This window comes from Notechis scutatus, chromosome 2, assembly GCF_049901735.1.
Source record: "Notechis scutatus isolate UNSWTSFEM ecotype Mainland chromosome 2, rNotScu1.2, whole genome shotgun sequence".
NCBI lineage: Eukaryota > Metazoa > Chordata > Lepidosauria > Squamata > Elapidae > Notechis > Notechis scutatus.
Window position 1 is genome coordinate 160,245,602 of NC_142010.1, and position 27,297 is coordinate 160,272,898.

A 27,297-nucleotide genomic window follows, 5' to 3' on the forward strand; every position below is an offset into this window, starting at 1 on the left:
TAGTCCAGTTCAATTATTTTCATATGTAGCTTTTTATATAATTCTTCTTGTTTATCATTCGGAGCATATATTGCAATCAGGAGTGTTTTCATATTATTGTCCATTATTTCCACCATTAGTATTCTTCCATCATCATCAGTATAAATCAATTTTGCTGGGGTGGTCTCTTTGATATATAAAACCACTCCTCTTTTCTTACATTGGGTCAAGGAAGTAAATATTTTCCCTAATTTTGGCTGTACCAACAATTGTTCATATTGTTTTTTAATATGTACTTCTTGTAGACACATTATATCAAATTTTAGTTTCTCCAATTTATGAAAGGTTTTCCTTCTTTTAACGGCTGAGTTGAGTCCATTTATATTAATTGTAATCATTTTTTTCTCTTCCATGGTTATATTTTATAATTAGGTTTGGCAGCTCTAGATCTTAATTCACGTTGTTCTCTGGCTTCCACCTTTCCACCTACTGCGCCTTCTTCTTTTTCAGTCGCCATTTGACAGTCCTCTTGGAATTCAGTTAATGAGATCTCTTTTTCTGCCTCTTCCTCTTTCCTTCCAAAAAATTCTGTATAAAATAATTCCGCTTTCTCAATTGAATCAATTCTGTGTCTCTGTTCTTGCCATATGAACATTAAACCTTCTGAAATCAGCCATCTATAATTCACCTCTTTTTTGAGTAGCATTTTAGTCAGGAATCGGTATTCTCTTCTCATCTCTCTCACTCTTCTGGGTATTTGTTTCAAGACCACAATCCTTGTCTTTGTATTTCAATATTTTCTCTTTTGCCACTTGCAATATTTGCGTTTTAATGGCTTTCTTTGTAAATCTAATGTGAACTTCTCTTGGTAAGCTATTTCTCATCGCATATCTTGTGAAAACTCGATAAACCTCATCTCTTCCATCCATCATCTTCTCTTGAGTTATTTCCAAAACTTCAGCCAGTATTTCTATCATTATCTCAGCTAGGTTTTGTCCTTTTCCTTCCTCTACGTTTTGGAATCTAAGATAGAATTCTGATCTATCCATCTCCCATCTCAACATACCACTTCTATCTTGTTCGACCACTGTTAATCTATTATCAATATCTCCAATCTTCTTATCTCTTTATCTTCTTCTTCAATTTTTTGGAATCTCTCATCATACTTCAACATCATTTGTTGGATGTTCTCCACTTTTTCATCGGTTTTCCCTATTCTTTGTTCAATGCTCTCTGCTCTTTGTTCAATGTTCTCTGTTCTTTGTTCAATGTTTTCTATTCTCTTTTCAATATTCTCTGACCTTGCTTGTATATTTTGAATTCCTTGCATAATCATCTGCAGAGTCACTTTTTCTTGTTCTTTTTCTTGCTTTAACATTGTCTGTATTGGACGTTGTCCTCCAGAAGGTGGAGAGGAAAAAGTAGAAGTTAAAGAGCCAGGAGCTGTAAATTTCCTACTCGTTTTTGGCAATTCAAAATCTTCAGGTTCTTCTAAACCTTAATTCAATTGTAAAACCAATTGTAGTTCAAAATAAAAATAGTAAAAAAAGAAGGCCAGTAATAATAATAAAAAAAGGAAAAAGAAGAGAAAAAAAGAGAACAAAATTTCTTCAGTTCTTGTATACCTTAATCCAATCAAAAATAAGATAAAGAAAAAGAGCTTAAAAAAAAGAAAGAAAGGAAAAAGGGAAAATCCTTCAGGTTCTTCAAACACCTTAATCCAATTGAAAGGTCTCAAATAGAAAAAAAATGCATAAAAATAAACCAAAAAAGTAGATGAAAAAAAAACAAAAATACCAGAAAAGGAAAAAAAAGGCTTTTGAGGCTTTCCCTTTAAAATAAAAAGCAAACGTAGAGGTTGGACTCCCCCCCCCCCCAAAGAGAGAAAAACAAAGGTAAACTCCAGCAAAGCCAGAAACCCAAACAGTTATTACAAAGAAGGAGATAAAAAAAATGCAATAAAGCTGGTGAGGAGGGATAGCACAACTTAGGAAAAGTACAAAGGGCACACTGCACTTTATTTAATTATCCAAGGCTCTTATTATAGCTCTCTTCTCCAAAAGCTTAGCACCATTTTTCTCCCTACATTTCAACACCAGACTCCAGCTGTTGATAGAAAGCCAGAAGAGCACCTGCAATAATACTCTCTCATGCTCTTCCCTCTATCTTATCAAATAGCAATGTCCTTGAAAAAGAGTCTCAGTTCTTTCTTTCTCAGCTTTGTCTGGCTGCAGGAAAAAGAATATTTTCAAGCCTCTAGTTGGCAGTGTTACAAAGTTTCTTTGCTCTCACTTTCCCCTTCCTTTTCCGAGCAGAATATAATGGGAGTTGGTAAAAAGAAAAAGATATTTTTTAGAAAAATGAATTAACTAAAGGGAGCCTCTAGCCTAAAATATTACAAAATCAAAAAGAAGAAAAAAATAAATAGATATGAACGAAAAAACCAGTCCAGTTTCAAAATACAAGATCGTATATAAAAAATCCAGCAATGAGAAAAACAAAACAAAACATTACTTTGACAGTTCTGTTTAAAATCGCCGCTTAATCACTTCTGTCAAAACTTTTACAGATTCTTTCTTTCCCTTAGGGTGTCCTTTCAGATCTTAGAGTAAAAAAACAGTTCTCACCAAACAGGCACACTTTCTCTTCCTGCTTTCTTCTGTTTCGGAGCTGTCCCAACTTCAGCAGCTTTAATGGCTGCCTCTTTGCCGCTGGCAAGAAGAGCTTCTCCTGGATCTACCAGGGACTTTGTGGTATCCCTGGGATCGGCAGGATGCGCTCTTCACTTTCACCGTCTCTTCAGGATGGTTTAGGTCCAGTTGGATCGTCCAGGAGCACAGATATCGGCAGCGATCTCAGACCTCCAAGATCGCATGCCATATCGTCACGACGCCAGCTCCGCCCTCTCTAAGTTATAATTTTTCATTATTATCTTATTTCAATATATTATTTTTGTTATTTTTATGTCAACCAAATTCTACGTCATTCCTTTTCCTACAAATAAAATGTTAATATTTATATTTATTACACAATCTTATATAAATTGATCAATCATACACATATTTATGTTAGATTGTATTCTTCAATTATTTAATTATTCCATATAACATGTTCAAAATTACTCTCATTGAAATTCTAAATTCCCTTGTTATTAATTCATCTTATAATGTAAAAATTCTATTCTCTTAATCCCCCTTTCTCTAATTGCTAGCCTTTTTTTTAATCCATCATCTCTCACTCACAATAAAGCTTGGATTATTCGTTTCTTAGCTGGTCTCCCATATTCCTGTCTTGGATCTTTACCTCTAAATGCTTTTTTGGCCCATCCTCTTAGACATTTCTCCCTTCTCTACCCAGTTCGATTGTTTCATTTTCAAGTTATCTATTTTTGCCCCTGTCTTTCTCCCAAAGGAAGCTCCCTGCAATTCCAATTCTTGTTTAACTTCACTTAAAATACCTTTGGTTTATATCATCAATCATTATCATTTTTATTTTTATCTGCATCTTATTGTTTATTTATTTTTATTTGTTGTTTTGTCTGTTGTATTTTTCCAACTGCTCTTTCGATTAACTCCTCTTTCTGGACATCCTGTTTTTTCTTATCATTTGTGTCCTAATTTCCAGGTCTAAATCCATGCTCTGTATTTTATTCAAGATCTCCTCACATCTTCTTGTCAAAGTATCCTTCATATCCTGAATTTCCAACACAATTTCTTCCCAAATTCCACTCATCTTTGTTTTGTTACTTTTATTTCTTTTTGTCCAATAATCCAACAATCTTTTATTCAAGCCAAAGTCACTTCTCAAACAAAGAGTTCAATGTCCAATGTCCAGGAGTCTTTGTATCCCCAAGCTTCCATCACCCATGTGCTTACTACCCTTCCTTATTATCCCGTGATTGTGCCCAGTTCTGTAATTACTCACCACCATGGCCATGCTCTCCAAATGTCAGCCACCGTTCGTCTCTCCTTCAGTCTTGGATTCAGTAGCTGCCACCCATTCCTAGACTGCTGCAAACCCCCTGTCGCCTCCTGATGATATCCTAGTCTCTCCATAGTCAGTGTGACCAGCAGCTGGCTGTCAGGACCCAGCTTCCGTCTGGAGCCCTCTCCATGTGATGTTGGACCATCGTGGGGTCGTGGAGCATCGATGGGCCTCAGAGCAGTGTCAGGTCATAAAGTGTCCCTCTCTGTAGGCGGCTGGGGAAGCAACGAGGTAAATAGCAGTTCCTCCCACCGCCCGACATCGTTGTTGGGCTCCGGGGTGTTTTGGGGCCTATCTTGACAGGGTGCTGTGGTGGTCTGACATTCGAAAATGAGACACAGGGAAAATGTCTGAGAAAATGCCAGCCCTGAGTGAACTCAGGTAGCAGTATTTATTGAGAAAAAAGTAAAACAAAAGTACAGTATGCATATTCAGAAAACAATGACCTCAACAGAATTACCTCACCAGCATGAGAACACACAATCTTGGAAAGTCCCAGATGTTACCTTACTAGGATGAGATCATACAGCCACGGAAAGTCCCATGGGAAAGTCTGGAAAGTCCCATGAGAAAGAACAACTGTGTACCTTGAACTTTTACCTATTTTCCTGTTCCTTCTAAACTTGCAGATCAAAACAGGATGAGACACTCATGAGCAAAGGTACTCCTACCCCCACCAAGAATGCCTACATATCCCTAGACCTATTGCTAGTTATACAAAGGCCTTACAGAAGATGATAAAATGATCAATAGATTATATTACCACAGGTGCCATTGGTCCAACCAAATCAGCATGAACTAATTGCAATATTTTGTTTGTCGTTCATGCACTTTTCTTACTTATAGGATACACTTTGGATTTTGACTCCCTACAAACAACACAATCTAAATATGCATTAGAGTTTTCATGTCTCCATACACATGGAGCAGTTCTGTGTCGGCTCCGGCTGGGTCAGGGGCTGCTTCCCTTGCTGTTCTAGCTGGGAGAGCGAGAGTGTCTTTCCCGGCACAGCAAAATTTAGCCTGCAAGTCCCCCTCCCTTCTCTCTGCCGTGCGGAGCTATTTCCCAATGGGAGGGGGACTTGCAAGCTTTTTGCTGTGCCGGGAAAGCAGCTGCTGATACAGCCTGAGCCAACATGAGCCTCTCCGCATGTTCTCCTGCTGCTCTTGCTGGGAGAGCGACAGGAAAAGAGGAAGCGAAGCCCTGGCTGTCACGTGGGAGGGGACCACGAAGAGACACATCACACGCCCCTGTTGCCCTCACAGCCACTACTTTTGCTCTCATCTTCTTGGCTTCTTCCATGGGGTGCTCTTAAACTCGATCTTGAAAAGCCTGCAAGTCCCTCTCCTATTGGGAAATGGCTCCAGGCAGCAGAGAGAAACAGGATTCAACCTGGCTGCTTCTCTACCACCCAGAGCTGTTTCCCGATGGGAGGGGGACTTGCAGGCTTTTCAAGATCGAGTTTAAGAGCACCCCATGGAAGAAGCCTATCTTACAAAACCTATCTTAGTTAATTTCTTAACTATACACTGGTTCCACTCATATCCTGATTGCTTCAAGCCATAAAGACTCTTTTTCAATCTCCAGCAATCAGTTGAATTATCATTTTTGATACCTAAAGGTTTCTTTAAATATATAGTGTGTTGCAACGGTGCATTCAGATATGCCTTCTCTACATCTAAATGATTTATAATGTATTTCTCTTGAGCTGCCCACACTAATGCTGCCCTTAATGTAGTAGCCTTCAGACTAGGTGAAAACACCTCATCATAGTCATTTGCTGTCTGATTGAACCCTTGAGCTACTAACCTGGCTTTATGGGTAACAGTCCCATCCACACTTGTCTTCAGTTTATAAATCCATTTACATCCTATGGCATGTTTACCAGATGGTAATTTAACATTTTTGTATACCTCCAACTTTTTTAATGATTCCAGTTCCTTATCCATTGCTTCCTGCCAAGCAGCCTGATCCTTAGCAGGATACAGTTTTAGTTCATTATAGTTATTTGGAACTGTGTTCACTTGGCATACAACAACTAGCCTGATAACTATCAGGTGGTCGTGTTACACGGGTTGAACGTCTTGGTAATGCAGGGCTTACTGGTGGACTTTCCTGTTCCACCTGCTCCTGTTCTTCTCCCTCCTCCTGTGCCTGTTCTACTACTTCCTCCTGTGCCTGTTCTTCTATCTCCTCCTGTGCCTGTTCTTCCTCTTTTATGGCTATTAGTGGTTTACTTAATTCATCTTTAGGGACTATTTGGGTGTCAATAATAATATCATTGCTGGATTCCTGTTCCAGTTTATTCCACCCACTGTGCTCAAGAAATGTAGCTAGCGCTACATTAAACATGAGCTGTGCCTTGATCCCAGAATTTAAACGATCTATGGTTGGCCTTGTAACCTTCAAAAAAATAATTTATTAGCTCTATGTTGCCCTTTCAGTCTTACTTGTGAGGGAATATGCACCCATGCTGGAGCTCCAAATGTGCGTAGGTAACTTAAATTTGGTTTTCTGCAATACCAATGAGTGAATGGCAATTCACCAGTTGTTGGTTAACTACATTGTTTAACACATGGTTACTACACATTATGGCCCCACAGTGTTTCAGGCAAACCTGAATCAGATAACATAGTGCGAGCCATGGCTTGTAACGTTTGCCCTCTCATTCTACAAATGAGTTATGTTGTGATCTGTAAGGTGCAGAACGTTTATGCTCGACACCAACCAATTTCAACATAGTTTGGAATCTCTTGTTAATAAACTCAGTCCCGTTATCAGTAACTAAAGTAATTACTTTACTCCTCGTTTTTCTCTCAGCAAATCTTAGCCAGTTAAAGAAATGTTGGAATGTTTTTGTTTTGTTTTTCATGAGATAGCAGAAACCGTACCGTGAGTAATGGTCCATTATACTCAAAATATAGCACGCACCTCCCAAACTGGGTTTTTTAGGACCAATTATGTCAGCAAACACAACCTCTAAAGGTTCTTTGGTTTTAAACCCATTCAGTCTGTTTGCTGGAGTAACCTTACTTTTCTCCTGACTACAGGCATTACAGTTTAAGTACTTACTACAGGGTTTTAATTTCACTCCCTCTGACAATTCAACAGTTTGTTTTAGCATTTTGAAATTAATGTGCCCCAGACGTCTATGCAGTAAATGTATACATTCATCATGTGGCTTAACATTGTTATAAACTGAGTTAGCCATCTGCAACTGGTCATCATGTATCACATATAAATCATTCTCTAAAGTAGCAGTAACACTTTTACCCTCTTTGTCTATTATACAGTTATCTCCCCTAAAGGTTACTACATAACCAATATTAACTAAAGCCCTTACTGATAACAAATTAAATTTCAGTTTAGGTACATATAACATAGATAAATGCTCATTTATACAAGAACAATATGCAGTACCTTCACCAGATGCTTTAATCTTCCATCCATTTGCCAATGATACATGTTGCTTACTCGTAGACATCTTTATAAACCTCTCTCTATTTCTAGTAATGCACTGCGATGCTCCACTATCAACAACCCACAAATCATGGTTTATAGTTGAATTGCTAGACATAGCTAAACTAACATTCTTCTTAACCTTCTGGTGATTACCAGTATTCTGTTGTTTTCTCTTCTTACAGAATCTAGCTATAGTTTAGCCCCACAAGAAAAACATTTCCTAACAGTATAGGCAGTTGAAAACAAATCTTCTTCTTGTGGTTGTTCCTTCCTCAGTTGGTCCCTATCCAGCCATCTTCTTGCCTCTTCTAACAACCTTCTGGTTATGTCAGTCCATGTCAGTTTATCTCTGGGCAGGACTTCCATTGAAGATACGTAATCTTCATAACTTTCATCCAATGATGCAGCTTTGAAAATATCAGTTCCTTTTCATGTAGCTCTTGAAAAGTTCTTTTCATGAAGTTCAAATGAGCTAACATATCTCTACCTTTCAGAAGACGTGCTCTAAACAGTTTATGTGTAAGATGTATGTGTGCACCTACACTGTCACGAACATAAATCCTCTTCAAATTCTCCCAACACTTAGCAGCAGACTCTTCTCCATGAATATGGACTAGCTGCTAGTCACTCAGTGTTAGTCCAATTATACAAAGAGCTCGTTCGTTGTTCTGTTTAAAGTCAGCAAGTTTCTTGGCATCATCCTCATTTTCTGGATCCCAAGCATTTACATCTGGTGGATCTTGAACTACATTCCATAAACCTTCTCTACACAGAAGTAGACTGCATTTAATAGACCAGGAAACATAGTTTGTTCCATCCAACTGGGTTATCAGTGATAGACTTGTTGAAGTGATTTGTGCCATCTTTATCAGGATAGTAACCCAAAATTAAACAGTAAACAGCTGTTTGTATGCAGTACTATGTATTCACACTAACTCTCAGTTATCTGAGCCTGGTATGGCCTGGGCCCATAACCAGTGTTGAGGTAATTCCCCGTTAGGAGAATGAGTGCACACAGGGAGACGTAGTGAGAGTGGTGAGGAATAACACACAACCAGCACACAGATACACCGTATAGTAAAATGTAGGGTTTTACTTCCAGTAAACGGTTAAGCAAAGTCCAACAAGCAGTCCAAGTCATTCACAGTTAAAGCAGTAAGTTTTCAGTCCAGGGATAATCCAATAATAAAGTCCAGTATCATAAAAGACTCACACCAAATCCAGGAATAACAATGATCAGCAACAGTCAATAGGGAAATGCAGGAACGGCAAAACTCTCAGCAACAACAGAACAGAACAACCCAGGTTTCTGGCTCCATCTTATGGCCATTTGAGGAACCACACCCAATTACAATTTTAGCGTTCCCTTAAAGAGACAGTATTAAAATGTCTGTCCTGGTTTATGCGTTTTCCAACTGTTAGGTGACTTATATTCCTAACAGAACCCCTACATGGGTTCATATTCCCACGCAAGTAAGGTAAAAGGGACAACATAGAGCAAAAAAATTATATTTTGCAGGTTATGAAGCTAATCATAGATCATTTAGATTTTGAGAGCCAGGTACTACTAATGTATATTGTAGTGCAAGTGCTAAATTTCTGGAGCATGTTGGCTGGAGAAAGCTTGATCAGGAATATAATAAGGTACTGGATAGTGTTGTTGTTGAGACTCCATTGTTTACCGATAATCCTGATGATAATAATATTGATGATAAGATAGTGGAGGAATCCTCAATGGAGGAATCATCAGTAGAAGAACCCTCTATGACTGTAGAAGACGAGGATTTGATTGGGGAGGTAAAGGAAGAGGACATGCCAACAACATGTACTGAGTTGCCTAGGAGGTCAACTAGGAAGAGACGTCCACCTGACAGATTTCAAGCAAGCATTGTATGTCAGGTTAATACAGAGCCTTCTAACTTCAATGAAATAAAACTGTATCCTACAAAGGATCAGGTAGCTTGGCAGGAAGCTATGAATAGGGAGTTAAAATTGTTAAAGGGTTTAGAAGTGTATGAGGATGTAAAGTTACCACTAGGTGAGTGTGCAATAGGTTGCAAATGGGTGTAAAGACTGGTGTGGATGGGACTATTACCCATAAAGCAAGATTAGTTGCTCAAGGATTTGCTCAGTCAGATAAGGACTATGAAGTGTTTGCACCTAGTCTGAGAGCAAATACATTGAGAGCAGCTTTAGTTTGGGCAGCTAAGAATAAATGTAAAATAAACCATGTAGATGTTGAAATTGTATATCTACATGCACCTTTACAACATACTATCTATATGAAAAAGCCATTAGGTTTAAAGGATAATGGAAAAACTGATTATTGGAAATTAAAGAAAAGACATTATGGTCTAAAGCAATCCAGTTATGAATGGAATAAATGTATTGTAAAGGAATTAGTTTCAATAGGTTTTGAAGCTGGTATAGCTGATTCTTGTTTGTTCCAAAGAGAAAAAAATAGTTTAATTATTACTGTTATTTATGGCTGACATAGCAATTATAGCTAAAACTGAACAAGAAGCAAATGATATTGTTTATAGATTACAGAAAAAGTTCAGGATTAGAAATTTAAGGGAAATTAAGTATTATCTGGTTAAGTATTATAGTGAAAACGAATAAAGGTTTTAAAATTTTGCAAGCCAAGAAGATTAGCCAATTATTAAAACGCTATAACATGGAGCATTGTAAATCTTAAGACATCAGTGAGTAAGGAATTTACACATAGTGATATTAAAAGTCCTATGTTTGATAAGGAAATACATCAATCCTTAATTGGTAGTCTATCATATCTGGGTAATTGGTCTAGACCAGATATCTTACAGTGTAAACCAATTGGCTAGGTATAACGCTGAACCAAATGAAAGGCATTGGCAAGCAGCTAAGCGAATACTTAGGTTTTTAAAACACACAATCCATTATTCATTATATTTAGAACAAAGTAATGAATTAGTGTTAACTGCATATGCTGATGCAAATTTTGCTACTGATATAATGACTCATAAGTCAACATCAGGTTTAGTGGTAATGTTGGGTAATGCTTTAATAGGATGGAAGTCTATTAGGCAACAACACATTAGTTTATCCACTATGGAAACGGATTTCTCATGTTTATCATTAATGTGTACAGAATTGATATATTATAAACAATTGTTGAAGGATATTGGAATTATTGTACATGATCCATTTATTGTTTATGAAGACAATCAATCTGCAATTAGTATGGCTACTAATTTAGCTGTTAAAAAAAGGTCCAAACATACTGATTTGAGATATTTGAACGTTAGACAGTGTGTTCAAAATACATTAATTCAGTTAGAATACTGCATGACTGAACATAATATTGCAGATCATTTCACAAAAGCTCAAGGTGCAATTAAGCATAAAGAGTGTTGTGAGAATTATGGTTTAAAGATGTAATGTATTACATATTGACCTACCCAAAGGGGAGAATGTTAGGAATATGTACACCAATTAGTTGGGATGGCAATATATAAACCAACAATGTACGTTTGTAGCTTTAAGACAAAATCACTGTATTGATTTATACTATATTCCAATTGGTTGATTATATTGCAAATTACCATAAGAGGGAGCTAGAGATCATATCTTGCTCTCTCTGACATTCTGTTGCTATCTAAGGTTCTCAGTTGTATTTATGCTGTGCTTGTCAGACTGTGCTCCTTCTAAATCCCAAGAAAGAAATACTCAGACTCCATGGTGTAGAGCAGAATTATTCTTTTACTGGAAATTGAATGGTAGCAACAGAATCAATTCCGAAACTGAGATATTGGCGGGTAAAATGCATATACAAAGGGATAGAATTGCTCCCCCCTCCAAAGATCAAATGTTTCTTCCAATTAAAACTTCTGAATAGGATCATGTGGTCATCTCCAGGTGATGATGAGGCTACTGTCAGTGACCTTGACATATTTTGATAAAAGTTCGCAGCTGCGCAGAGAAAGGACAGAGGCTAGCGAAGAAATGGAAAGTTAAAACAAAGAATTCCCCCTCCCACCGTTTCATGACAGCCGAAAGAGAGAAAAAGAGCATAGCAACAAATAAGCAATAGTTAGGGGTGAAGATATCTTGATAGTTAGGGGTGAAGATACTTGAGGCTGACAGTGCTTATACTTTGATAGCTTTGTTTACTGTAAATGACAAAGTAAGAAGACTTTGTAATTGGATATTCTTTGGACTGTTAAACGTATGTGACCTAGATTATTTATTGGACTGTGCTATTTCTTAAAGTAAACTTTAATTCAATTTAGTGTATCTGTGTGTGGCTGAATAATTATTCATAACTACTCTCATAAACGTTTCCATGTGCATATCCTTGTTACTCAAGGGTTATTCTGTACATATCATAACAATATGGAAAAAAAATTTAAAATTTTCTTTGAGCAAAATAAAAAGGAAGAAACTTTGTTACAAAATGTGTGGGACACTGCTAAAGCTTATATAAAGAGGATTAACAATAAGGTATACAGGAATGAGAAAAAGAAAGAAAAGACAAGTACAAAAAATATTAGAAGGAGAATATAAGAAATTAGAACTACAGAGGAATCCCCAAAGGAAAGAAATTCAACATAAAATGACTTTGACAAAACATAAACTGGAAATAATAAATAAAGAAGACTTAGCACAAAAAATTAAGCAAACTAAACAAAACTTTTGTGAAAATGCAAGTAAACCAGGTAGATGGTTGGCATATAAAAGTGTGTTATAGAAGTGAGGATAAAAGAGAAATAATTCAAAAGTGAATAATATAAAGAAGAAAAAGTGGAGATAGGTGAAATAGAGGAATACTTAAAGAAAATGGATTTACCTAAAGTACCTGAAAAAACCAGAATAATGTTGGAAGGGAAAATCACAATGATGGAACTAACAGAAGCAATTCAAAGACAAAACAATGGGAAAACTCCAGGGCCAGATGGCCTGCCTGCAGAAATGTATAAAGCCCTACAGGACACCTTAAGCAATGTATTACTAGAAGTTGTAAATGAAATACTGATTAAAGCAAAAATACCCAATTCATCGATGAATTTTATATATTATATTACCCTTATACCAAAAGAGGATACAGATCTACAACAAGTGAAGAACTATAGACCAATTTTGTTGCTGATTACAAGATATTTGCGTCAATAATGGCTGAAAGATTGAAGAGATATTTAAATCACTTTATACATACTGATCAAAATGGCTTTTTACCCAAGAAACAAATAAGAGACAATATGAGAATAATTTTAAATACACTGGAATATTATGAAGCACATCTGGAGAAGCAGATGGCATTGATATTTTTGGATGCACAAAAAGCATTTGATAACGTGAACTGGCAATTTATGTTGATGCAAATGAAGGAAATGAAATTTGGGGATAGATTTATACATATGATTAAGACTATATATTATGAACAATAGGCAAAAGTACTGGTAAATGGAGAGATGACCAGGAAAACCTTTATCGAGAAAGGAACAAGACAGGGATGCCCCTTGTCTCCATTGTTGTTTATTTTAGCTTTAGAAGTGTTGAATAGAATTATTAGAGAAGACAAAGAGATAAAAGGGATGGAAATAAGAAAGGAGATGTATAAACTACAAGCGTTTGCAGATGATTTGGTTTTTATCTTAGAAGAACTCTTAAAAACAGGGCCACGGTTGAGTAGAGGAATATGGGAAAATGGCTGGATTAAAAATAAATAAAGGGAATACAAAAATATTGGTGAAAAATATGACAGAGAAACAGAAAAAAGAACTGACAAAAACATAAATATTCAGATAGTTAAAAAAGTTAAATACTTAGGAATACAGTTGACAGAGAGATGTGGAACAATTAAAGAAGATAACTATTACAAACAGAAACAGCAGATTAAAACAGATAGAAAAATGGAGCAATATGCAACTTTCACTAACTGGAAGCAGCAATTAAAATGAAAATATTGCCCAAGATGCTATATCTGTTTCAGACAATCCCAGTTAAGTTAGAAATTTTTTTTGAAGATATTAATAAAATGGTATTGAAATATATATCGCAAGGGGAAAAAAGGAAGGATCAATATTAAAATGTTACAGGATATTAGAGCTAGAGGAGGCTTTGGTCTACCTAATTGGGAGATTTATTATCAGGCTATGGCTCTAACATGGATGAAAGAATGGATATTATTGAGAAACAAGAGACTATTAACTTTGGAAGGACGTGACCTACAAATGGGGTGGCATGCATACTTATGGTATAGAAAAGGGAAAGCACATGGTTACTTTCAGTGACACATGGTTCGAGATGCATTATTACATATGTGGGGGTGGGTGGGAAAGAACATTATTATATGAAGGTACCAGTCTGGTTATCAACAACACTTGCATATCAAAATGTTTGTAAAATGTAGAATGTTACTAGATATAAAGATATTTTAAATGAAAAGGGTGAGCTCAAAACAAAACAAGAGCTAAATGAACAAGGACTAGATATAGAATGGTATTCATATTTGCAGATAGAAACAAGGTATGAAAAAGATATTAAAGATGAAGGGATTGATAAAGAGTTGACAGAATAAGATAAAATAGTAACAGGAACAAAGGATAAAATGATTAAAAGAATATATTTTTATTTATTGGGTGTCAAACTGGAAGAATAAGTTAAAGAAACGATGATTGCATGGGCACAAAACTTTGGATATGTTATAGAATTGGAAAAGTGGCAGAAACTATGGGATAGGAGCTATAAATTGACAATATCAACAGCATATAAGGAGAACTTGTATGTTTTATAGATGGCACTTAGTGCCAGCAAGACTAGCGAAAATGTTTAAAGATAAATCAACGAAATGTTGGAAAGGTCACCAAACACCCAGGAACATATTATCATATGTGGTGGACTTGCACAGAGGCTAAAAGGTATTGGACTAAAATAGACACATGGTTGGAAAAAAATGATTAAACAACATATAGATCTGAAACCTGAAATATTCCTATTAGGAATGGTACCACTAGAAATTAAAGAAAAAGAAGAAACTGAATATTACATGATATGGAATATGTTATATCAATGGATAGAGAATAGAACAACCTAAAAAAGATTTGATGTATTTATAGAGCAATTAGAGAAATATAAGCAAAGTTATAATGTGTGATATTATTATGTATATGGGAATATATATGGGAACACTGATGTATTGTATTGTTAGATTTGATAAGAATATCATTTATAATGTTTAAATAATTGACAACACATGATGGTCGACACATGATTGAAATGGAATGGTTTGTTGTATATAAAAAAACTCAATAAAATTAAAAAATAAAAGATCAGACAGGTGTTCTCTTACCATTTTTTGGCTTATTTTAACTTTTATTTCTAGTCTGTTTTTTACAGTTATGTTTTTGGTAGATTGGACTGCTGTTTCTTTTTGCATGAAGACCGAAGCAAAGAATGAATTAAGCAGCTCTGCTTTCTCTCTGTTGTCTGTTACTTTCTTGCCATCTTATCTCTTTAGTTAACTGACTGTTTCCTTGATTTTTTTTTCTTGTTATTTATATGTTGGAAGAATTTTTTTTCATTATCTTTGACTTTTGTTGCAAGTCTTTAGTCATTCTGAGCCTTTGATTTCTTACTTGGTACGGAATTAGTCTTCCAATTGGTGTCAGGGAAATTGAAATCCCCCATTACTATTATGGTGGGTTTTCTACATATATTTGTATTTTTTCTGCTTGATTGGGTGGCCTATAGTATACACCTATGGCCATGTCATTTTTTTTTCTTTTATATTAACCTATATGAATTCTAGGACGTTTTTGTCTTTGGTTTCATGCATTTCTGGAGCAATATAGTTTCTATAGTTCTGTAGCAATATAGTTATGTAGCAATATCCTTTACATACAGTGCAACTCCTCCTCTTTTATGGGGACTGGGTTTTTTTAAGAGTTTGCATCCTTCTATCAGTATGTTCCAGTCATGGGTTTCATCCAGTAGTAGGATTGAAAAAAAGCAATTCAAAAAAACTCCCTCAAAAAAGCACAAGCAAAGGAACACTGATGGCAAAGAAAGCAAACAGAGAGGAACAAAAACAAGGAAATGGGCATCAATCACTATCTCTAAAGGCCTGGTGAATAGTTAGGTCTTTAAGGCCCTTCAAAATACCAGTAGGGTGAAAGCTGTTTGAATTTCAGAGTTCAGAATTTGCATTGCTACAAAGAAGGCATGCCTCCCGGGTACTGATGGGTGGCATCGTTTAATTGATGGATCCCAGAGTGCGCCCATCTTGGCAGATCCTATGGGATACAGACAGTTCCTCAAGTAACCAGACTCTTTATTGTAAGGAATATTTTTTTCCTTTATTGTAATATTTCTTTACAATATTAGTGGCTTAGGGGGTAGAGAGAAGACCCCCACCCCTATGTTACTTATCCTCTTGATTTTTAGTTTCTTATTTAATCTTAATTTTAAACATTTTTATTATGTTTTTTTACCTTTTTATCATTTTGTAAACAGCCCGAATCATCGCAACAGTTGATGAACAGCATATAAATTTAATAAATAAATAAATTGTAATAAACATAGAATCATAGGGGTGGAAGGGACCTTTGAGACAAATAGCTGTCCAGTCATTTCTTGAAGACCTCCAGTGATGGACCACCCACAGCTATGGAAGCCCGTATGTTCCATTGTTCTATCAGAAACATTCTCTTGGATCTCTCTAATTCAGTAATAATGTTTAGGTTCTGGAGGGAAGATGTTTTCTGTAATTTTAGATATATGATCCATGACCTGCATCCAGACCCTTGGCCTTTTTTATGTTCTTACAAAAATAAGAACTCCTCTACAGTTTACCTATGCCAGGGCTATCAAACTCCCTGCATATGGGCTGGATGTGTCACGCACTGGCCACGCCCACACCCAGTTTAGCAAAGGGGGAAAAAGTATTGATACATCACATGACACTGCTGTGACAATGTTAGTTTGACACCTCTAACCTATGCTTTTAAAAATTATTTCAGGACGTACATATTACATTTTTGGCAACAATACACTGCAAAGCTCATTATAGACAGAGGGTGATTTAAAAAAATAAAACCCAGAATGTCAGTTATGTTGCAAAGGGACAAATTTGTGGACATATTCATGATTTTTAGGGAAAGATAAATGGCTAGAACAAATACATTGTTTGAGGCAATGTTGAGAAAAATCAGAAAATTGGAAAATTATTGCAGAATAATATATACTTATGAAATCAAAATGAAAGCAGTGTATTTTCTCAGGTGGTTATAATAGGTTTTTTTTACAGTTTTAACATTAAACATTTAAACATTAGTTTATATCATAGAATAAAATACAAAAATACAAAAGGAAATAGTAGGACACAGATGGGAGGGAAAGGGGAAAAGAGAAGTGACAAAGAGAGGGGGGGGGAGAAAAAAAAGGCATTGACTTCCAACTCCCTCTGTTCCAGTAGAATAAAGCATTAACATTAAACCTCAACTTTTTACTTTTCCATAATATTATAAATTAGCCATTTCTATCACGACAAATCAATCTAATCAGTAAAACCCAAAACCAATGTTTCATTTTTTTCCATCTAAAGCACAAAGTCCAGAAGCAGTCTCCAAGTAGAAACAAAAGTACTTATATTTTTTTTAATCAAAATGGTCAATTTAGCCATCTCTGCCAACTCCATTAACTTCTATAGCCATTCATCCATGGTGGGAATCAAAATGTCCTTCCATTTTTGTGCCTACAGTAGTCTTGCTGCCGTCAACATACTGTATATAAGATCACAGTTCCAATTTTTTAAAAAGTCTTTTTTCATTAAGCCCAAACAAAAAGTTTCTGTTTTCATCTTTATCTTCACTTTAAGAATACGATCCTACTCCAATATTTCTTTGCTTCATCGCATGTCATCATAAATGGTAAAAGGTCCCTTCTTTACATTTACATCATTCATTATCATTACCTTTATACATTCTAGAGCAGAGTTCCCCAACCTTTCCAGGTTGGTAGCCTGGGGGAGGGGGGAAAGAGCATGTGCAAGTACCCATTCCTCGTGTGAGTAGGGTCATGAATACCTGTGAGTTCACGTGAATGAGGCTGCAAACACCAGAAATGCTCATGTGAGTGGGGCACGAGTGCCTGTGACACTCTCATGATGGGGCTGTGAGTGCCAGAGATGCGCGAGTGGAGCCACAAACACCAGAGATGCTCTTGCGAGTGAGGCCCCAAGTACTCATGCAGCCTGGTTATGAATAGGCTGTGACCTGATAGTGGACTGTGGCCCATAGGTTGGGGACCCTGTTCTAGATAACTTTTCTGGTGTTAAATACCAACAGTACATCATCTTATACAATTTTTCTTTTAAATTATAGTTTAGTGTGAATTTTTAACCTTTCATCCACATATTCTCCCGTTGTCCAAGCATCACAATTATAGCTGAAGCTACTTGCCCCTGAATCATATAATGTTTTACATGTTCATTTTACAAATTCAGTTTCAATAACATTTTATTTTAGCAGTAATATGTTCATCACTACCACACAATAAGATTCCCAATTCATTTTTTAACAAAGTCAAACCGATAACTCTTTTTATCTAGTTTAAATTTTTCTTTCAGTTGTTGGTATGTGAACCAATGGTAAACATGGCCTTCTGATTCTAACTCTTCCTTCGACTTGAGGGAAGGGTCACCAAAATTGAAAGATATTATTTTACCACCAGTCCAACTTCGCCACCATTTCTTTTCTTTAAAAAAGCTTCCTGGGGGGGACGGACACCCAAAGAGGTAACTTCATAGAAAACCTTGTTTTATATTTATTCCAAACTGTTAGTATGGCACATCTAGCAAAGTGATTGTTGAAATCAACATTAACTTTAACTTTGTCATACCGTAAATAACAGTGCCATCCAAACCTTAATACAGGACCTTCAAAATCAAATATTCCATGCCGCTGGTGACCTGGAAAGGGGTCTGACACAAATAGCCTCTTTTTCTGAAGGTTAACCCACCCTTTTAGCCAGGCCAGACAACATGCATCAAAATACAATTGAAAATCTGGTAAACCCAAACCCCCTTTTTTCTTAAAATCTTATCTCCAATACTTGGTTTTTTTCCCTTGCCATTTAAACTTGGAAATATCCCTCTGCTATTGTTTAAACAAAATATCGGTTGCAAGTATTGGTAATGTTTGAAACAGAAAGAGCATCTTTGGTAAGACATTCACCTTAATTACAGAAATTCTACCCAATAGTGATAAATGCAATTTGTCCCATCTTTGTAAGTTCCTTTTAAATATCATTCCAAAGAGGCACATAATTATTTTGAAACACGTTATGTTTGTCAACATAACCCCCAAACATTTCACCTTTTTCTTGACCTTAAAACCTGACTTTTTAATCAATATATCACCTGAGATTACATGTTCTTAATCAACGTTGTTGTTTTCTGTTTATTTTAAAACCTGCCAAACCCCAAAGCTCATTTAATTTCCTCATCAAATGTTTTATGTTTTTTTTGGGGGGGGGGGATCTTACAGGAATATAATCAGATCATCAGCAAATGCCCTCAGTTTATAAGCTTCTTTTTTGATGTTTATACCCATTATTTTCTCATCTTGCCTAATCTCTATTCAAAACTTCCAACACCAAAATAAACAGCAGAGGAAACAAGGGGCATCTGTGGTGATCAAAGATCAGTGATTGTGCAGGGTGCCAAGATGTCTGACTGCCTGGGCAGCATTTATTACATTTATAGGGTTTTTACAAGAAGACAAAGGCAACATAGATACAGCATCTGGATTGGAGAATAGATGCCACATGGGTGAAAGCTCCCATCCACATTGGTACAACTTCCCAACCAATCCTTAAGACTAGTGGTGATGTGAGTTCCGGTCTGCAGCACTTTGGGGCAGGCAGGAATCCGTGACTGTGCGCGGTTTCTGCCTGTGCTGGCTGCCCGAGTGCCCTGAGCCACCCGGCTTCAGGGCTAGCCACCTCCGTAGAAGGTGGCAAAGACAGGGGGGACCTGGCAGGGTCGAGAGATATCGCACCTCTCTTCCCTAGCCGGCTAAACCCCCTTTTCCGAAGGCAGCTGAGCGGCGGTCAGAAATGGCCGCCACATAGAAGCGCTCAGCCAGAAAAAGAAAGTGCAGGAGGAACTGTGAAGAAGTGAAAGTGTTTTTTGCTGACCGGGATAAAGCAACAGCGAAAGTACCCTGGAACTTAAAATTTGCCAAAGATACATCGTTTCCAGAGATTTACAAGCGGCGAATGGAAGTTTAAAAGGGAAAGTTTTTCTTTCTTTTCACTCTCCTTCCTTACGTGACAGCGATTAGAACCGCAAGAGAAATCGGAAAACCTGCATTGGAGGTAATTAAATGCTAAAGGGATAAGGATTTCTGAACATTTAAAAAAAAACAAAAGAAAACCTTTTTTGCTTTAAGTGGGAAGGGAGAGGGAAAAAATTGGAGCAGAATTTGAAAGTAAGGAGGAGATTGCCTAGAATTTTAAAGAGCTATTAAATATTAACAAGACTTCTAAATGATACATTTTAACTGGAACTTTGTGACTAAACAGTAACCCCAGAAAGAGAAAGAGAAGAAAGAAGAAAGTACTAAAAGAAACAGCTTATTTGGATTGTTTGGTGATTTTGGAACTTTTGGGAACTATCTTTGATTAAAAGCACTTGGGTGGTTGTTTTGGAAAAACTTTTTATCTCTACATTGGCATCACTTGTAGATGAATTGAAAATTGAATACCAAAAATATAAAAAAGAAGAACAAGAAGGGAAAGATTCTCTTGGCACTCTTTTCCAATTTTTAGAAATGGCGGTTTGCACTTATGAAAAACTGACTGCGCAACAGGATGACTGGGATAAAGAAGAAGCCATCTTTGATGAACAAGTGACTCTATTTGGGGAAGGAAAGGAGAAAGAGGAAAAGAAAAAGGGGACTTTAAGATTTAAAAAAACAACCAAAAAAGAGAAAAATAAGGTGAAAAGTGGATACAATGTTAGAAAACAACAGAAAGGGAGAAAGCAGAAGAAACGGGGGGAGAGACAAGGGGGTAAAAAGGGCAAGGAGAAGAATAAGCAAGGGAGAAAGGAAGGGATGAGAAGCCTCAATGGTGGGGAGCAAGATGTAAAGAAACAAAATTCTTTTAGAGACAATGGGTAAATTTAATTGAAAAAGGGATTCTGCAAAGGTACATAAGATTGTATTCTTATATTTGTATTCAGAAATAATGTTAGAAAATTGGAAACAACATGTAATCAAAAATGGGATAAAATATTTAGTGTAATTTAGTGAAATTTTTGTGAAGAAAAAGAAGGCAATGAAATGAGAGAATTGAAATAGGAGAAATGGGAACATTTTAATGAAATAATGATTTAAAATATGTGATGTGGGGGGGAAATAACTATGGAAAGTATAAGTGTTCCCATAAAAGTATGATATTTAATTGAAAAGTAACGTGTAAAATGTTTAAGATATAAATGAATATTAATATTAATGATTAGATTTGTATTGGCATTGATAGTTGTTTTAATTACATCATATACCTATTTTTTTTCTATAAAATACATTGTGTAATTTTAGAATGTACTAAACAGAATCCCAATGCAAGTTATGTCTTATATTAAGTATTATAAATTTAGGGGAAAGAGTTAAAGGCATCATACTCCAATCAGTGTACAGGAGAAGTTTTGTTTAAAGAGAAAAGATAAATGGATAGCTGGAAACAGAACAGACAAAGAATAATAAGTATTATGATTTGAACTGAGATGAGATAAATAAAATAAAACTAAGAAAGTTAAAAGAGGTGAGAAGTTATATAGAAAATTGAAAATGGTAATAAGATATGGAATGGTATATAAAATGAATATGAATTTGAATTTGTGTCTGTACGAAGAGTTGTAACCCGGGATCAAGCAGCTTTCAGAAAAGATATTTTATGTTTTTATATTTTATGTTTTGTTTGTTTGTGTACTGTCTTTGAAAATCAATAAAATTGTGTTTGTTTTTTTTAAAAAAAAGACTAGTGGTGATGTTAGTAAATGTCTGGAAAGCTAGGGACTTTCCACCTTTACCAAAATATAGGAAATGAGATCATGCCAATAGCCAAGAGGTCCACATAGGGTTTTCTAGATGATAGTTTGCTGCTTAGAATCTAGGATCATCTGCAGGATCTCAGTAGCTACCACATTTCACTCTTTTTTATTTTGTTAGAGAAAGAACAATCATAAAAGGAGTTAAAAGGAATTAAAAGAGGATTCATAATAATCATTAGAAGAGCATGCTTGCAGTTGTTTATATAGAGCATATATTTGACCCTTAGGCAATTTAGGAGAGGGTTTAGGGTGAAAAGCTGTGATGCATATATTGCAAAGAGAAGGGAGACATTGAACAAAGCAGCACCCACTAATTAAAGCACGAATAATGACTACATAGCATAAATTTTTTCCCATAAAGCCTGTGGGCAATCAAGGCCAAAAGCTTTCCCACCAAGATCCTAATTTATCAATTTTCAAATCTGAAAATTTTAAATTTTCAAATGTTGAAAATTTTAAGCTGGTGCTAGATGGTTCGTGACCCATCAAACAAATTAAAATAACATAGATTTTGTAGAATAACCTTCCTCAATGCTTGCATCTTGTGGTTGATTGTTGAGATAGCTGAAGAAGTAACATTAATTGTTTTTGCTAAATTACATACAACAGAGTTAATGTTAAGGTGAGCACGAGTAGCAATTGCTGGCATGCCCACTATAGACAAAGCTAGCACTGCGTATTCTGCTTTATTAAGTAAGGTTGTTTCAGAGTCACAGGTGTATCTAGTTTAACCCCACATCCAGAACAATTCAAGTGATGAATTTGTTGTTTAGAAAGTAAAATAGGAATCAGTCAGCTGAGGCAGCATTGCGCTTCACTAATATTAGCAGGAATATAATTAAAAGTTTCTTGACCACATGTAAAAACCATCCTTGCAGTAGCTAAGCATGGGCAAGGTGAAAGAAAGTCTCTTCAAAAGCCGTACAGTTCAAAGTAGGTGAGCTAATGCGATGACAGTGAGGTTTTTTACTTAAAGATGTACAATTAATTACTTTTGCACAAGTTATATTTACAGGGACTGCTACCATTGAGGTGTGTAAAGCATAATAGGCAGCAAATCCTGAAGTTTTGAATTACTGCAGAAGGAGTGCAGACAGGAAATAAACATATACAAAGCAAATGTTCCATATCATAGGTTTTAGATAAGCAAAAGACATCCTCGTGATGTTAGCCAATTGCACCCATAAGTTTTACTTCATTCGTTCAAGTGAGTGTTTGTATGAAATGACAGCCATTGTTGCCAAATAACAATCAAGCATAAACAAATGAGCCCAGATTGGACACTGTGCCATCTGTAAAGTCAAATTCCTGGGACTGGGACCGGATCTGGGGATTGGTGTAGACATCCTTGGCTGGGCGGACACAACAAGCTGGAATCTACAAAGATCCTGTAGGAGCAAACACAACAGCACAACACAGCCCCCTCACCCCCAAGTAGTTAAATTTTGAATAGAAACTGTCAGTGTGTGCTCCCTTCAAGATCCAAGAAAGAAATACTCAGACTCCATGGGTTAGAGCAAAGTTATCCTTTTACTGGAAATCAAAGTGGAAGCTACAGATTTAATTCCGAATCTGAGGAATTGGCGCGCAGATCACATATACAAAGGAATGGAATTGTTCCCACCCCCCAAAGTCCAAATGACTCTTCCAATTAAAAGTTCTGAATATGATCATGTGGGCATCTTCAGGTGGTGATGAGGCCTCTGTCCGTTGACCTTGACATATTTTGATAAAACTTTGCAGCTGCGCAAAAGAGGATAGAAGCTAGCGAAGAAATGGAAAGTTAAAAACAAGAATTCATACAACCCCTCCCCTTGCTACCCACAGCAAAGGAATGCAAAACATCTCCAGCTCTCTTCCCCTCCAAGTCCCCCCTCCCCCCGTTGCAAATGACAGCCGAAAGAAATAGCATAGCATAGCAGCAGAGAAGATGTAGTAGATAGGATGCAGAAGATATCTTGAGGCTGACAGAAACATTCAATTAATTTAAGGTAAATAGAAACATTAAATTACATTCAATTGAGTTAAGATAAATAATACTTTTTTAACCTGGGTTGATTTAAGGTTAAATAATACTTTTTAAACTTTTTTAGAGACCCCTTTCCCTCCTTTTTTATTTATTTGTGGAGACAAGCCCTAAATGACCGATGAGCATGTTCCATTATGGCTATATTCCAGGTTGTACAAAATTGCAAAAAAGCCAAATATCATGTTGTAAAAAAGAGGGCTTGCCTAATAAGTAAAATCCATTTGCCAAAGTTGATGAGGAAACAATCTGCTTGGCTTAATTAACTGGAATATGGCAAGCTTGTGCCAGGCCTCTAGCATTGTGATGGAAAAAAGAGTGACTGAAAGAGGCCCAGAAAAGGGGAAGTGACTACGTATATAAGAAATATCTTTGGTTTTGTAGTAGCTGTTGCAAAATTAAAAATAAGGTCGTAAGATTATGGACAATCCTGCGCATAATATAAGCACCTGGAAGAATAAAAGTAAGTTAACACATAATGAGAGTCAGATATTAAATCAAAAGGCTATTGAGAAAAATTTTTGAAAGTTAAAATAGCAGGACACTTTCCAGGTATCATCCTGACGATCCTTGTAAGGACAGGAAAGAAAATTCATTAAGCAAGCAAGCCAAGGATCTGTAGACAAACAATACAGTTTACATAGTCAAGCAAAGGACATTGAAGAGATAAGTTATTCTGAAAATAAATTGAAAATCAGATTTACACAACTCCACTCTTGATACCTTATTGCACTTTATCAAAATTACAAAGAAAGTTATTTGCAAAGCCCATTGTAAACCTTTCATGCATTCTTCACATTCTTGTTGTAAACCCTCCAGATGGAGTCAAATTTTAGTGTCAATTCTCTGCTTTAATCAAAATATGGATTAAGAGCATGTACAGAGTGCAGCTAATTTTAAATTTTGATTCCCCTTGCTGAAACTGGGAATTGAACCATCTTCAAAGATAATGGTTCCACGCCAACTGCCAACCTGGGGACTGAGCCACCTTTACAGATAACATTCCAGGCAAGTTGCCAATCTCAGCCTAGCTATCTGAGGCTGCTTTATTTGAAAATTGAAAAAAAATCAGGAGATGAAGCTATGTAACCTATAAAAAAGTTATTTTCTAGCCTCATCTTTGTCGAGGCAAAAACTCAAAGCAGATAAAAAAAATTGTTCAAGTGATCGAAAGCTTCACTCTCCCCCCCCCTCTGCTTTTACAACAACCAGTGAGGACAAGAAGGGGGGGGAATCACACACAAATAACTTTCATTATCAGTAAAGCACACACAAATACACAAATAATCTTCTTTCCAGTAAAACACATACATATCTCCGTGGGATCTTTGTCATGTCCGGACCATTCTCATTTCCTTACACACACTATTTCTTACTCTCCTTTCAATCTGGGATGGGGGTCAACACACAAACATTTATACCAACTTTTTTACCATCAACATACTCACACATTTACACTGTAATCATACTGCTTGCATACTTAGAAATTATTTTCTGGGAGCCAATAAGCTCCATTGTAGAGGATCTCATCCTCCAGGGCTGGAAATGATTACATAGAGACACATTCTCACACACAACATTTCCAGACCTGGGGAGGTTTTGTCCCTTTAAATCTCCACATTTTATTTTTTTCTTATTTGAAAAACCTGTAGTTTGTTTTCAGAGCATTGGGATAACTCAAGGAGTGGTTCCAATCACAAAGGCGATTGTGGGCCCGAACCACTGCCTATCTGCTTCCCACAACTCTAAGCCCAATCCAAAAAGCCAATTTAATTCTCTGGGTGCCAAACATGTTACAATTAATTTATTTTGAGCTGCAGCTGTTCCAATTAGGGCTATACACAGGTAAAGGAATTAGGGCTATACACAGGTAAAGAAAATTTTTCTTCAATTCAATCCTATTCAATTCTGCATACACTTATTTTACATTATACATACACAACTAAGTTCTATTCTGCATGCAATTATTATACATTATTATACATACACATCTAAGAAGTTTGAATGAAAATCACATCATGAAAAGAATAGTAAACATTTTCTTCTTCTCTTAGTTCTTTCTAACACACATATAACAGCAAAAATTAACCATCTCTTCTTTGATCAACCCCAATGTACTTTATGGAGGGGCTCTATTTTAAACATGGATCTGTGTCTCATTCCATGCTTCTGAACAGCAGAGCTAACTGTAGACCTGAAAGTCCAATTGAAGAAGATTTTGGAGTGACAATTTTTACCTGATCATAATCAGGAGGGGGGGCTTATAGTCAATTATTATTTTGCTGAGACATCAGAGCCAGATGTTTCCACTGCATGGCAGCATTGATACCATCGATGTAATATTTGAACTGGAGCCTTGGGTTCAATATGTAAAGTATGCCCTATCTTTATCCAATCCTGTAACCGGAGCATCTTGCACTCAGGGTCCCAGGGACAAAGCTTTCCTATCTCCTTAATCAGCTTCTTTATATCAGCCTCAGTGTAGTTTTGCACCTGATTCATGTAGCAGGAATCTAAGTTCCTGAACATGTTCCTGCTGATGCTGAGATAGATTGCAGCCCATACTTACCCCTGATCGGTCCTGTAGGACGTGGTGTGCACCTTTGGGGTCTGTTCCAGATGAAGGCAAGTATGTTGGGAGCTGCGTCCCCATAGGGTAAATGTCCCTGTTCAGGTGCCATATGTGGTGATCAAAGATCAGTCATTGTGCAGGGTGCCAAGATGTCTGACTGCCTGGGCAGCATTTATTACATTTATAGAGTTTTTACAAGAAGACAAAGGCAACATAGATACAGCATCTGGATTGGAGAATAGATACCACATGGGTGAAAGCTCCCATCCACATTGGTACAACCTCCCAACCAATCCTTAAGATTAGTGGTGATGTTAGTAAATGAGATCACCTATATGTCTGGAAAGTTAGGGACTTTCCACCTTTACCAAAATATAGGAAATGAGATCATGCCAATAGCCAAGAGGTCCACATAGGGTTTCTAGATGGCAGTTTGCTGCTTAGCATCTAGCACCATCTGTAAGATCTCAGTAGATACCACAGGCATCCTTGTCTTGTACCCTTTTGAATTTCACATGAGTTAGTTAAGTTGCCATTAACAACAATTTTGATTGATGTGACGTGTAAATCGCTTTAACTCCTTGAATAAAGTTTTTTTCCAAAGTCAATTTCTTCCACCATTTTAAACATAAAAGCCCAATTTAGACTGTCAAAGGTGATTATAGCAGTTTTTAAAAATGTATTAAATTATAATACTATCAATCTTACAGGATTGATCTCTGCTGAAATTCACAAGAGTGTAGCTAGCCAAAACAGCAATTATTCAAACAAGCTTAATCAGTTTGCTTTCTTCTATGTGCTTAGCCCTCATAACATCATCAGTTCCCAGGTTATCTTTGGGGGAACAGGCAAGTTAACATAATTCCAGACAAAGCATGAGGCGCTAAGGACATAGAATCCACTAAAATAATTTCATGGACATTTTTCAAGATAGCACTTTATTTTAAGAATGACATTCTTTAAATTTTACTTAGAATAATTTTAAAATGAATAATGATGGGATTTTGCAGGCACCAAAGATGGCATCCATAAGCAGATTGATGCCCATGAATGCTGGGGTTTTTTTTTTGGGGGGAATTCTTCAGATAAACCTTGAATTTCAAACCAGAGAAGTTGTGCAGTATTGCAGTACTTAAATTCAATCAATAATCGAATTTAATAATTCTTTGGGATTTTTT

The 27,297-nt window shown here is 36.4% G+C and overlaps 1 protein-coding gene across 7 annotated transcripts in view; it reads left to right on the forward strand.

Moving 5' to 3' along the window:
* Window positions 1–27,297, forward strand: part of SLC44A2 (solute carrier family 44 member 2 (CTL2 blood group)) — a 222,631-nt gene that overhangs the window by 137,326 nt on the left and 58,008 nt on the right. The window lies entirely within an intron of this gene.